This window comes from Wyeomyia smithii, chromosome 1 (genome assembly GCF_029784165.1).
Source record: "Wyeomyia smithii strain HCP4-BCI-WySm-NY-G18 chromosome 1, ASM2978416v1, whole genome shotgun sequence".
NCBI classification, from domain to species: domain Eukaryota; kingdom Metazoa; phylum Arthropoda; class Insecta; order Diptera; family Culicidae; genus Wyeomyia; species Wyeomyia smithii.
This window is the reverse complement of record NC_073694.1, coordinates 103623523-103636022: the sequence shown is the minus strand read 5'-3', so window position 1 is coordinate 103636022 and position 12500 is coordinate 103623523. Positions and strand designations below refer to the sequence as shown.

Genomic DNA, 12500 nt, shown 5'->3' with positions numbered 1-12500 from the left:
ACGTACAAGCGGTGCCGGTGGGCGCTCGCTCGTCCCCGTCACTTTGAGACGTCAGTGAGTAGGAGGGTCTGGTGGTGCGCGTCGAAGGCCACTAGCACAGATCTTGGTGGTAGTAGCAAATATTCGAATGAGATCTTGGATGACTGAAGTGGAGGAGGGTTTCGTGTTAACAGCAGTTGAACACGAGTTAGCCAATCCTAAGCTCTATGGGAAACCTGATATATATTAGGCATTTAATCAAATACACACATGCGGTGATGCAACATCCACTAGTATATATTGAGTGGGCGAAAGGGAACCCGGTTACAATTCCGGGGCCTGTTGAGTATACGTTTGCATTGGCGTGCACACCGGGAACGGTAGCGCCTTTGAAATCATGGCAACATGAATCCTTTCCTTCGAGACGCCAACAAGAGGTATCGGAAGAGTTTTCTTTCCTGTTTAACAGTCTACTAGCAGTCTACATACTAGCCATGGAAGTCTTTCATAGAGAGATATGGTTGGACAGGCTGGTAGAGCATGGCATCAAGTTGCTGTGTCGATATTCCTTTCTTGGACCTTGAAAATCGAAGACTGGGGCACGCAAACTCTCAACAGATTGTACCGAATCCGCAGCAGGTCTTCAAAGTTTAGAGTCTCTAGTCGATAGATTAATGTAGGTAAGGGAAGTCGGCAAATTAGATCCGTAACTTCGGATTAAGGATTGGCTCTGAAGACTGGGGAGGCTGGGCACTCCCGGCCGTCCAGGTGTGGCCGTGTGCATTCGTGTATGCGTGCCCGCTATGGTTCCCGGCTTGGGCTGCAGTCATCAATAAACAGTCAATTCGGAACTGGCACGGCTGAGGGAATCCGACTGTCTAATTAAAACATAGCATTGTGAAGGCCTTCGCAGGTGTTGACATAATGTGATTTCTGCCCAGTGCTCTGAATGTCAACGTGAAGAATTTCAAGCAAGCGCGGGTAAACGGCGGGTGTAACTATGACTCTCTTAAGGTAGCCAAATGCCTCGTCATTTAATTAGTGACGCGCATGAATGGATTAACGAGATTCCCTCTGTCCCTATCTACTATCTAGCGAAACCACAGCCAAGGGAACGGGCTTGGAAACACTAGCGTGGAAAGAAGACCCTGTTGAGCTTGACTCTAGTCTGGCATTGTAAGGTGATATAAGAGGTGCAGAATAGGTGGGAGCCGAGGGTAAATATTATCTCTCCGGCGTCAATAAGATACCACTACTCTAACGGTTGTCTTACTTACATGATTAGGTGAAACAAGTGCTGGGGTTATTACTACCGGTCGACATAAGGTTTCCTGTTCAACGTTCAGTCATGTCGTCATTTCTGGCTATAATGTAGAAGACGGAGTCTGTCGAGCCTTGCCGTTCCATGTCCTAGCGGGAGATTCGAAACGGGCTCGGCATCTGGCGTGCGTGGCTTTGTTGCTGGGTATGGCGGTGTGTCGGGGCCCGGTAGTAGAACCCTGCTCATTAGCGGTAAGGCCGCAGCTCAACTTTCATACAGTACGCCAATGTCAGTAAGACATCTGAATACTCCAAGTCATGGACAGTGCCAGGTGCGGAGTTTGACTGGGGCGATACATCTCCAAAACAATAACGGAGGTGTCCAAAGGTCAGCTCAGTGTGGACAGAAACCACATGCTGAGCATAAGGACAAATGCTGGCTTGATCTCGATGTTCAGTACATATTGAGACAGCGAAAGCTAGGCCTAACGATCCTTTTGGTTTAAAAAGTTTTAAAAAAGAGGTGTCAGAAAAGTTACCACAGGGATAACTGGCTGCCAAGCGTTCATAGCGAAGTGGCTTTTTGATCCTTCGATGTCGGCTCTTCCTATCATTGTGAAGCAAAATTCACAAAGCGTAGGATTGTTCACTCTTTCAAGGGAACGTGAGGTGGGCTTAGACCGTTGTGAGACAGGTTAGTTTTACCCTACTGGTGTATGCGTAGCCGTTGTCTTAACAGAACTCCTGTGCAGTACGAGAGGAACCACAGGTGCGAACCAATGGCACAATACTAGTTCGACCGGACAATGGTATAACGCTACGTTCGTTGGATTATGCCTGAACGCCTCTCCTCCTATAGGTGGTCGTTGATCATGTGGCCTAGAAACCTACAAGATCTGCTAGTGTGATTACCACGTTGGCATCTTATTGCTGCTCTCATCAGACAGAGCCCTTGCGCGGCGCCATACGACTAGTGTCTGAGATACTGGAACGTCGGTGGCGCTGCTAAGCATCAATATATGATTTCGATACCTGAGACCCCCTACAAACGATAGGTTTACAGGCTGGGAGTTGCGAGTTGCAGAGAGGTGTATGTTTCGATCCTATCAGACTACCCTTGCTTTTGGCCGAGCTGCAAGCCATCACGGGTCGACGCCTGGCGACCGTCGAGGCCATGCCATGAGCTCGAAGAACCAAAAAGAGACGGGTGCGGAGGGGTTACCAAATCCCTTCGCACGAGGTGGCATCCAGCGGTCTCCGCAGAAGAAGGCGGAGACGGATGCGGCGAAGTCTGGAGGTGGAAAAACGGCGAATCCGTCGGTGTCCACACCAGACATCTCGGTGGACGGTCCCTTGCTAGTCAAGGCCGTCGAAAGGTGCATGGACACGCGGCCAAGAGTGGCGGCGCTGTCTGAACAACTCGATGCCATTATCGAGTTCTCGGCGAATAGGCGAAACATCGCTGGCGACCTGAAGCAGAGCCTCCTCCTGCTTCGGAGCACCATTGATGAAGCCAGAAAGGAGCACGAAGAACTCGTAGCTCGGGTGAAGGCGGCCGAGAAAGCGGCCAGGACCGGGAGGGCGACTGCATCTAAAGAGGTGCAGACAGACGCCCCCTCGTTCGCGTCGGTCTGCTCCACGGGGCAGGTCGCTAAGCGAACGAGGCAGTCCCCGGGGGAAACGGCCCCCGGGAACACCAAGAAACGATTGGTCGTGCTACTCCCACGGGAACACACGCCAACCGGTTCAAGGTCCACCGCGGAAAAGGCACAGGTGGAGGCTACGGGCAATCCTTGGACTACCGTAGAGGGTAGGAAGCGTCGGGAAGGTGCGACGCGTCATGATGGCGGAGCAGCCAGAGGACCAAAAAAGGTCAAAAAGGCGCGGAGTAGGGGTGATGCCCTCATACTCAAGACGGATGGGTCGAAGTACTCAGAAGTCTTGAAGAAGATGAGAGGGGAAACCCAGCTCAAGGATCTGGGGGCGGATGTGCGGAGTATCCGCCGATCTCGCACTGGCGAGATGATACTTGAGCTCCGGAAGGACGCCAAGAACAAGGGGGCTACCTACAAAACGGTAGCCGAAAAGGTCCTAGGGAAGGAGGTGCAAGTGCGGGCACTCACCTCAGAAGTGACTCTCCAGCTTAAAAACCTGGACGAAATCACTGAGGGGTGCGACATTGCACAAGCCCTTAAAGCGAAGTGCGGGGTGGAGGTGGCTAAGGAGTCAATCCGCCTCCGCAAAGGTCCGGCGGGGACCCAGGTAGCTACCTTCCGACTACCGTCGGCGGACGCTAACCTGGCCCTGAAAGAGGGCAAGTTGAAGGTCGGCTGGTCGGTATGTCCTCTGGGCATACTACAGCAACCAGACATTTGCTTCCGGTGCTTCGAGGGCGGACATAAGTCCTGGACCTGCAAGGGGCCCGATAGGAGCCAGCTGTGCAGGCGATGTGGAGGTGCAGGCCATAAAGCAAAGGACTGTGGGGAGTCTCCCAAGTGCATGGTATGTTCCGGGAAACGGGACGCCAAACACTTTATGGGAGGCCCCAGGTGCCCAGCCGGTAAGCCGGCTGCGAAACCACGGGCGTAAGGGTGACGCAACTGAACCTGAACCATTGCTTCGCGGCTCAGCAGCTGCTACACCAAGCAGCCACTGAGTCGTTGTCGGACATCGCCGTCATATCGGACCCCTACCGCATCCCTCCCGGAAACGGTAACTGGGTTGCGGATAAGTCCAGATTGGCGGCCATATGTACGACGAGCAAGTTCCCGGTTCAGGAGGTTGTCTCAACCTCAGAAGAAGGGTACGTAGTTGCTAAGGTGAACGGAGTGTTCTACTGCAGTTGCTATGCTCCGCCACGTTGGTCTACCGAAAGGTTCATCCAGATGGTCGACCTCCTATCCATGGAGCTAACGGGCCTAACGCCGTTGGTGGTGGCGGGCGACTTCAACGCTTGGGCTGTTGAGTGGGGAAGTTGCTTCACGAACCAGAGGGGCCAGATCCTGTTGGAGGCTTTTGCAAAGCTCAACCTAGATCTGGCCAACGTTGGGAACAAAAGTACATTTAGCAGAAATGGTGCGGAGTCGATCATCGACGTGACGTTCTCCAGCCCAGGACTGATCAAGAACTGGAGGGTAGACGATGGCTACACTAATAGCGACCACCAGGCGGTCTGTTTTAGTGTAGACAACAACGAGAGGGGGCAAGCGACGGGTAGAGCCAACACTCCGACCGTTCGCGGGTGGAAGACATCGCACTTTGATGCCGAGGTATTCGAAGAGGCAATGAGAAGGGAGCGCGAGGGGGGCAGTTGGCTTCGCCCGACTGCTGACCAACTAGTTGCTATGCTATTGTGGGCGTGCGACGCCACCATGCCTAGGACTCGCCAACCTAGGAATGGAAAGCCACCGGTCTACTGGTGGACGGACGCGATAGCCGACCTTCGCAGTGCGTGCCTCCGTGCAAGACGGAGGATGCAGCGTGCGCGAAACGAAGAAGAGAGGACAGAGCGCCGCGCAGCATTCAGTTCGGCAAGATCGATGCTAAAGAGTGCGATAAAGGCCAGCAAGAGGGCCTGCTTCGATAGGCTATGTGCGAGTGCCAATACAAATCCGTGGGGTGACGCCTACAGGATCGTAATGGCCAAGACTAAAGGCGCGCTGGCGCCTGCAGAGCGATCACCAGCGATGCTGGAGCGTATCATCGAGGGACTCTTTCCACGCCACGAGCCAAGTCCTTGGCCTCCGGCGGTCGAGTCTCACGTCCGACGTTCCAGTATCTCAGACATAGACCAGAGATGGTCGGCCAGCCTGCCGAGCATCCAATCCGTGAGCGACGACAGCCGTGTCGAGGCAGGGGAGGAGGCAAGGGTTACGAATGAGGAACTCATCATGATCGCCAAATCCCTAAAGGTGAGCAAGGCACCGGGACCGGATGGTATCCCTAACCTGGCGATCAGGCTGGCGATAAAAACGGCCCCCGGGCTGTTCAGGGCAGTCATGCAGAGGTGCCTGGATGACTGTCTCTTTCCGGACAGGTGGAAGCGGCAGAGACTGGTCTTATTGCCGAAGGCTGGGAAACCGCCAGGGGACCCATCGGCATATATGCCTATCTGCCTGCTGGACACCGCGGGCAAGGTGCTTGAGAGGATCATCCTCAACAGACTGGTGAGGTACACGGAGGGTGTACACGGTCTGGCAAGTAACCAGTTCGGCTTCCGGAAGGGCAGGTCCACGCTGGACGCAATCTCTTCCGTCATCAAGACGGCGGAGGTAGCAATCCAGCGCAAGAGAAGGGGAATACGCTACTGCGCAATCGTCACGCTCGACGTGAAGAATGCGTTCAATAGTGCCAGTTGGGACTCCATAGCGCTCGCGCTCAGGAGCATCCATGTACCGGTGTCGCTGTACAAGATTCTGGAAAATTATTTCCAGAATCGAGTACTTGTTTACGACACAGAAGAGGGTCAGAAGTGCGTCCCAATTACCGCAGGAGTCCCGCAAGGTTCTATCCTGGGCCCGGTGTTGTGGAATGTCATGTATGACGGAGTGTTAAAACTCAAGTTCCCTGTTGGGGTTGTGATCGTCGGCTTTGCAGACGACAACGCTGGAGGTTTACGGCGAGTCTATCGAGGAGGTCGAGTTGACGGCCGCGCACTGTATACGCAAGGTCGAGGACTGGATGCGCTCCAGGAAACTGGAGCTCGCGCATCATAAGACGGAGGTCATGGTTGTGAACAACCGTAAATCGGAGCAACAGGCGGTGGTCAGAGTCGGAGACTGCACCATCACCTCGAAGCGATCCCTGAAGCTCTTGGGGGTTATGGTGGACGACAAGCTCACGTTCGGGAGTCACGTCGACTATGCCTGTAAGAGGGCCTCATCGGCTATTGCAGCACTATCTCGTATGATGTCCAATAGCTCAGCGGTTTATGGCAGCAAGCGAAGACTTCTTGCCAGCGTGGTTTCGTCCATACTTAGGTATGGTGGGCCAGTGTGGTCCAGAGCGCTAGGTACTAACAGTTACCGTGGCAAACTGGAAAGTACCTACAGGCTCATGTGCCTGAGAGTTGCGAGTGCGTATCGTACGGTGTCATACGATGCAATATGTGTCTTGTCCGGCATGATGCCTATCAGCATCGCCATCAAGGAGGACAGAGAGTGTTTCGACCAACGTGACACAAGGGGCATACGAGGTACCAGAAGGTCATTCTCGATGCTCCGTTGGCAGAGGGAATGGTCTAATTCCACAAAGGGCAGATGGACGCACCGACTCATACCGGAGATATCCGGCTGGGTCGGGAGACGACATGGCGAAGTGAACTTCCACCTGACACAAATCCTGTCAGGCCATGGTTGTTTCAGGCAATATCTGCACAGGTTCGGACACGCGGTGTCCCCCATGTGTCCCGAGTGCGTGGAGGAGGAGGAGACTGCTGAGCACGTCTTCTTCGTATGCCCCCGTTTCGTAAGAGCGAGGAGCAACATGATGGCTGTGAGCGGGCCTGGCACTACTCCGGACAATCTAGTCCGGAGGATGTGCGACGACCCGGACATCTGGAACGCGGTCTGTGCGGCCGCCTCTCAGATTGTTCTGGAGCTGCAACGTGTGTGGCGGGTCAACCACCAACACGCCAGTGGTAGCTAATTACCAGTCTCCAGGTAGTTAGCTAGGAGGTTATAAGAGTAAAGAGGGTGCATCACGCACAAAAGCCACTTCCCGACGTAATACTTAACCGTCGTTCCGGGAAGACCAGGGCTGGAGACTGGAGGGGTTTTAGTGGGTCGGGACAGGGATAAGTAGGTGTCTGGGGGAGTGTAACTACCCCAGCATCTCTCCCCTAGTCTCATCCCCACACCCTGAGTTCTCTTCTCAGGTGTCTGTTTGCAGATTTCCCCGCCACCTTTAAAAAAAAAAAAAAAAAAAAAGACTACCCTTGCTTTTGGCCGAGCTGCAAGCCATCACGGGTCGACGCCTGGCGACCGTCGAGGCCATGCACGCGCTGTGTGACCACCGATGGGTGTGTGATAACATCGATTAGTCCCGGACCGGCAGCGGGAGCTTGCCTAGGGAGTGGTGGGGTTTCGGGCATTGGGCAGTCGATTCCCCGTAGAAGCCACGGCCACCCGTAAGCAGCTTCGACGGAGCGAGTAGTGCCGCTCCCATCACCCAAGTGCACTTACCTGCCTATTGGGGCTGATACCAGTAAGGTCCCAATTATGTTGTACTGGTCGCTGTGTTTTTAGGTTCTTGAGAGGGAATACGATTTTATACCACGACGTTTGACTGGCACCTGCACCGAGCTTCCTTTGTAAAGTCGTGTGACAACGGCTTGAAACGGCGAGATGGCATACGGCTGCAGGGGTCTCCGTCCCGTAAAACCTGACAGGCCTTCCAGTACGTTCCGCGGTCATTGCCTGAAGGGAATCAGGCAGGAGTGGGATCAGATGCCCTTTCCTGACTTACGCCGGTCGGGAGGCGTCATAGTTGCTCATGAGGGGCTATGACGACCTTCACTAGCCATGACCTCACTGCTCCGGCATAGGCCACCATGGGACCATATAGGCGACCACTCCACCATGACCAAGAATAGCGGCTGGAAGGGAGACCCTTTTAACCAAAATGTTTTCTTTTAAAGTTGACGAAGAAGCGAAGGTAATGGATGGGGCGGACGGGTTAGTAAACCCGTTTGCCAGGCGGGGCATCGCCCGGTCTCCACCGAGACTGGTGGATGCCGATAAAGGCGGCGCACAGGTTGGTACACCTTTTGCGACACCGACAGGGGAGTTCCGAGTTGGGGCAAAGGCGGGCACGCCTAAGCCAGCACCAACCGGAACGGCGAAGACCGGCGGCAAGGTGGAAACACCTAAAACTGCCAAGGAGCGGGAACAGATATCTGGGGCTATGCTACTCTCTGCGGTAGAAAGCCACATGAACAAGTTCTTGAGCGTGGAGACGGTGTCCGTACAACTTGATGAAATACTCAAGTTCACGGACGAACGTAGCAACATATCAAAAGACTTGAAGCAATGTCTTCTGTTGCTACGTATGAACATTTGCAGCGCAAAATCCGAGCTTTCGCAAGCCCTTAAACGGGCTAACGATGCCGAAAGCAAGGCACTCGTGCTAGAGGCAAGGCTTAACCAGCCTAAAAAGGGAGCTGCAGCTGTGTCTAAATACACACAAACAGCGGCAGCATCGTTTGCCGAAGTCTGTTCAACTGAACCGACTGGCAAACGTGCGAGAGGCTCTCCGGGGGAATCGGCCCCCAGGACGCAACGAAGGCGGTTGTTCGGTGACAGCCAGGAAGCTGACCCGTCGTCCAGCCGAGCAAAGAACCGGCAAACGGCGAAGCCACGGATTGGACCAGCGTGGTGAACAAAAAGCGGCAGAATCGAGAACGACGCGCGAAGCGCGGCGACCGCAATAAGAAGCCGCAAGGGGCGAATAGGTGGAGCAAGGGTGACCCGCTCATTTTCAAGACGGATGCGTCTAAGTACGCTGAAGTCTTGAAGGCCATGAGAGGCGAATCCAAGCTCAAAGACCTCGGCGCGGATGTAAGGTCAATTCGTCGGTCACGCACCGGCGAGATGATCCTCGAACTCCGCAAAGAGGCGAAGGGCAAGGGCTGTGCCTATAAAAAGACGGCCCAGGAAGTGCTAGGCGAGGAGGTTCAAATCCGAGCCCTCACTCCTGAAGTGACTGTCAAGCTTAAAAACCTGCACGAGATCACCGAAGAGTGTGATATAGCACAAGCTTTCGAGCGAGAGTGTGGAGTGGTAGTGACCGCAGAGGCAGTTCGTCTCCGCAGGGGCCCGGCCGGCTCCCAGGTTGCTACCAGAAAGCTCCCACTAGCGGAGGGTAACAAGGCCCTGAAGAAGGCCACGTTGAAGGACCACCTGCCAAGTGTCCTGTTGCACCTCCCAAGTGTCCCCGGTAAACGGGATGCCAAACACGTCATGGGAGGCTCCAAGTGTCCGGCTGCACGGCCGGCTACTAAGCCCTGAGGGTGATACAGTTAAACCTGAACCACTGCTATGCGGCGCAGCAGTTGCTACACCAAGCAGCTGCTGAGTCGTCGTCGGACGTGGCCATCGTCTCGGACCCATACCGCATCCCAACCGGAAACGGTAACTGGGCATCGGACAAGTCTGGGAAGACGGCCATTTGCACGACAGGCAGGTCCCCGGTTCAGGAGATTGTGTCGACCTCCAGAGAGGGGTACGTTATAGCCAAAGTGGATGGACTATTCTACTGCAGTTGCTATGCTCCGCCAAGTTGGTCTACCGAAACGTTCGCACAGATGGTCGATCAAGCAACCGTGGAACTGACGGGCCTATGGCCGTTGGTGGTTGCGGGCGACTTCAACGCTTGGGCTGTCGAGTGGGGAAGTCGCTGTACAAGCCAGAGGGGTCAGGTCTTGTTGGAAGCTTTGGCAAAGCTCAACTTAGACTTGGCTAACGTTGGTACAAAATGCACCTACAGTAGAAATGGTGCGGAATTGATTATCGATGTGACGTTTTGCAGCCTGGGACAAGACAAGACGTGCAAGACGGAGGATGCAACGCGCACGTTCCGACGAGCAAAGAGCGGAACGCGGTGCCGCATTCAGATCCGCTAAGGCAACGCTTAAGAGCGCAATCAGAGCCAGGAAACGAGCCTGTTTCGAACGACTCTGTGCCAGTGCCAATTCGAACCCGTGGGGTGACGCCTACAGGATCGTTATGACCAAGACTAGAGGTGCGCTAGCCCCGGCTGAACAATCACCAGCGATACTAGAAACGATCATTCAGGGCCTCTTCCCAAGCCACGAACCAAGTCCCTGGCCTCCGGCTGACGAGTCACCACCAACCGTGAGTGACGGCAGCCGTGCAGAGGCAGACGATGCGGTAAGGGTGACAGAAGATGAATTGACGAGATCGCAAACTCCCTGAAGGTAGGCAAGGCTCTGGGACCAGACGGAATCCCGAACTTGGCCATCAAGACGGCCATCAAAGAAGCCCCCGGGTTGTTCGGGGCGGTCATGGGCAATTGGATGGAGTATTCTACTGCAGTTGATAGGCTCCGCCAAGTTGCTCTACCGAAGCGTTCGCACAGATGGTCGATCAAGCAACCGTGGAACTGACGGGCCTATGGCCGTTGGTGGTTGCGAGCGACTTGGCTAACGTTGGTACAAAATGCACCTACAGTAGAAATGGTGCGGAATCGATTATCGATGTGACGTTCTGCAGCCCGGGACTGATCACGAACTGGAGGGTAGACGACAGCTACAAGAATAGCGACCACCAATCGGTCCGCTATGAGGTAGGCGTGCGGAAGCAAGCAGCGAGTAGGGCCAATATTCCATCCTTCTACGGCTGGAAAACATTGCATTTCGATGCAGATGTTTTTGGGCAGGCAATTAGAAGGGGATGAACCGCTACCGGGTGTGGACCATCTAAATTCGATACTGTCATGGGCGTGCGACGCCACGATGCTCAGGTCTCGTCCGCCTAGAGAGGGTAGACCAGCGACATACTGGTGGAGCGATATGATAGCAGGCCTACGCAGTGCATGCCTCGGTGCAAGGTTGCTCAGCATGGGTAAAAGCAGACATACACCGGTCGATCATGCCAAGCGCTGTATACGGGATGGTACACTACGTGCCGGCTACGTGACATTATCATTCATCGCACCCGAGACATACACCACAGTCCGGGTGTTTGCATACTCAGCTACATGCAATGATGACGATCGATCATGCCAAGCACTGTATACGGGTTGGTTCACTATGTGCCGTCTACGTGACATTGATTGTATGCCCGCGACGATGACGATCGATCATGCCAAGCACGGTGTGCGGGAAGATACACTACGTGGCGGTGTTTTGTCTTCCCAGGTGTGCGCAAAAAACTGTCGAACTCTGTAATTATTACACATTTTCGTATTTATAGGTGGGTGTCTGAGCCTAAGTGTTCAAAATTCATATATAATATTAGTTACTTAGAGTTTAATATCAAATTTGAATTTAATTAAACTAAATCCTAATCTAAACCTAACGCTAAATTCTTAAATTTATCCTAATTACTTACGCTACAGTATAACTAAAACTAATTGAATGAATCACCCTAAAGATACGATACTATTACAATGAAAAACATCTAAAATTCATCCACTGATAAGAGAACGAGAGTAAGAACGCGTTGTCAGACGAAGATCGATAGATAGGTGATAGATTATAAATGATAGAATGTAAGGACAGTACCGAATAAACCCCAAAAGAAGACGGATCAAATTTTTGCACTCTACAAGGCCTGTGCGTTTCTTTTTACTTGATATCGCCAATCTGAGTTTGACGGGAAGAAGGCCATATTATTCCGTGGTGTTTGAACCGCTGGTGTGAAAGACCAGTCTGAAGCCTTTCTGGGCCGTGTCTCCGTATACGGAAGAAAATCCTCCGAATCCTAGCCAGCAGATTGGCAAGCCCCAACACTAAGGTTGATATCGAAAAAGTACGCCTTACTGACATCGAGCAGTCAAGTAGCATCGCAGCTAACCTTGTGGAGCTTCTTACGCTACCACCACGGCCCCACGCGGGTTCGGTAACCGGGGAACCGGTGTCGTACACTGCATGGCCAGTAGATTAGCTAAGGTTATGGTTGGCGAGCCATACACCTAGGCGTCTATCGTCTCGCAGGGCGAAGTATGGTACTTTACACCGGCCTTGTGTAAGTACAAGTGGGCAGGCTGACGGTTGGCGTGCCTGATGCCTGCCTGCGCAGCAACGTACTGGTCCTACACGTTGTATGACGGTCAGATTAGCTTGGTTTATAGGCGGGCGAGTCTCACACCCAAGCGTCTACCATCTCAAAGGGCGAAGTGAGGTACTTTACACCGGCCTTGTGTAAGTACAAGTGGCGATGCTTAGATTTGGCGTACTTGATGCTCGCTGCGGCGGGCTGTATACATATGTGTGCATGGTAGTGCAGCGTATGGGCACTGTACACTCGAGAGGGAAGTGTATGAATGTTATACGGCTACCACGTTACAAATGTAGCGGCAGTAGCATGTATTATGACCCCAACCGAGAATGCCGACCCACAAATGTGTGTGGTAAGCGCGCAAAGTGGGAATCTTTTGACGAGTGTTATGCTTCCGATATACGGGAACGGATAAACGGATATCGGATGGAATGCGAAAGAGGTTGAACGATACGATGGAAAAGCATTGCGGTGAGGTTGTACGGAGCGATTTACACAATAAACAATAATATCGCACGCTAG

At 53.5% G+C, this 12500-nt stretch overlaps 1 protein-coding gene and 1 pseudogene across 1 annotated transcript in view; both read left to right on the top strand.

The window, feature by feature from the left end:
* Positions 1–2371, top strand: part of LOC129719300 (large subunit ribosomal RNA) — a 4084-nt pseudogene extending 1713 nt beyond the window's left edge.
* The window catches only part of LOC129718434 (integrator complex subunit 7-like), a 1119499-nt gene that overhangs the window by 747351 nt on the left and 359648 nt on the right, over positions 1–12500 (top strand). The gene's annotated exons all lie outside the window — the stretch shown is intronic.